We start from the raw sequence: 2,031 nt of genomic DNA, 5'->3' as shown, positions 1-2,031 counted from the left end.
AGGGGTGAAGAACTGTTGTCAGGTCAAACCAGGTGAGGACTGAGAAGTAGTCACATGCAAGGTGTTTAAGTAAATATCTAATTTCAATTTCCCGCTACAAAAATGTTTAGCCAATGAGAAAAACTCATGGTCACAAAAATCGGGAGCTGGAAAGTGATCAGAAAATGGAAATTCAAAAGAAAAAGGTAGCTTGGAAAATATGAGGCCGTTCCAGCTGGGTAGATGGAAGCGGAGGAGAACAGGATAGAAAATGTTCCTTTCCGTAGCTTCATGCTGGATCCAGAATTTCGCTATAGGAAAAATTTCAGGTCAGGATTCTGACTGGACCCTGGGGGCAGGTGGGCAACTTGTCTTGGAGCTGCATTTACATGAGGTTAAGTAAATATCATCATCCTTATCGAAGAACTAGGGGGAAGGAGGATTAAAAACTCCCCCAGGCATCCCCTTGGAGCCACCACTGCCCAGAGCTGGGCTGCCACATATAGATGTGCAGTTGTCCCTGTACAGAGCTGCCTGGTAGGGAAAAGTGGGGCCTGAAATCTGTCCCATGCTGCGCACGCCGAGCCATGCCCAGACCTGACAGGTGTGGCTTTTTCTAATTTGCATACATGCTACTGGTGGTCCTACCTCAATGCAATGCAATCGAAACTAACAGGCATAAACTATATTTATAAATTCTTGTATTAAGGAGAAAAACTACCAGCACTCACTTCTCCACCTGAATATTCTTTCTAATCTGTAAAGTGATTTTTCAAAGGTGAGCTGTCTTTATTTTTGTAACCACATCCTTACTAGGCGTCTATTAGTGGTAATACCTCCAAAGTCACTTGCCTCTTATTGTTAAAACTTGTCTACTGTTGACAAGAAACATAAATCCATGAATTAAATCTGACCTCAGTAAATTTTCACATGTTCTCCTAGGAACCAAGAAATTGGATACCTGCTGGTGTTGAGTCTGCAGTGCCTGTGTGGAGAGCTTGACCGCTGGCTTGCTAAGGTCAGTCTGTTCCTATTTTCCTGGCTATGTTGGCTCCCTCTGGTGGATAGATTTCGTGAACATGAATTTGGGTGTTCCTTAACAAAAAGCTTCAGTGTTTGGAATCCGTGATTACCTGCTACATTCAGACAGGATGCCTTTGGGAGCAGAAGTCTGTACGGCACCAGGGAGAGGCCTGTGCTGGTAGCACTGGTGTTCTTGTGAACGTGCGTCAGAGTGGACTGCAAACGATGGGCAAAGGGCTTTGCAAATTTTCTTTTGAGGTATAACGCTATATAATAACGTGTGAAAATGGCAAGGTTATAGATATTTGATATATATCCAAAACCCAGATCAAAAACATTTCCAGCACCTCAGGTAAGACTTTTTACATATAGGTTCGCTTGTCAGCATTCGGGTCTGTTTGGCAGCAGTCTTACAGAATCGCTACCAGTAGTCCACCCAGAGAAACGATGAGGAACGATTTGTTAAGTGCCTTTGAGATGAAAATGTGTTGGGTACAGAGGTTTAGTCTAAGACGGCGTACAGATATTAACTGTCCTCCACTCCAGAGTGAAAATGACTCATTTTCGTCCCTTTGCTTGGTCGCGATCCCTTTGCTCTCTCTTGAGCAATTTTCCAATTCTCTTCCCTCTCTTCAGTTCAAAAACGCGTTGATTGAGTGTTGTGTGCTCAGGGCTGTGGGTACAGAGGGGAGGAAGCGACCTTCCCTGCTCTCCAAGAGCTCATAGACCGGTTGAGCTTAAAGTAAAATAAGGAAACGGGTGATTCCAATCCAATGAGTTAAATGTGACAATAATAAGAGCGAACGTTTATAGTTTATGACTTAGGCAGCAGCTGCTGTGTCCTCTTTCCCTGGTATCATCTTCCAGGACATTGTCTTAGGATTCTTTACCTGATCGTCCCTGTGAGCACCTGGTGTGCTCACAGGAAAAACCCACGAGAGGGTGGGAACCCTCCTGTGTCTGCAGCCCCCTGGGACTTCACACTCTCATGCCAGCGCACACTTGGCCTTTAACAATACTTTAAACATT

This window comes from Pteropus vampyrus, unplaced genomic scaffold (genome assembly GCF_000151845.1).
Source record: "Pteropus vampyrus isolate Shadow unplaced genomic scaffold, Pvam_2.0 Scaffold243, whole genome shotgun sequence".
Lineage (NCBI taxonomy): Eukaryota > Metazoa > Chordata > Mammalia > Chiroptera > Pteropodidae > Pteropus > Pteropus vampyrus.
The sequence above is the reverse complement of the archived record's forward strand: the minus strand, read 5'-3'. Positions refer to the sequence as shown.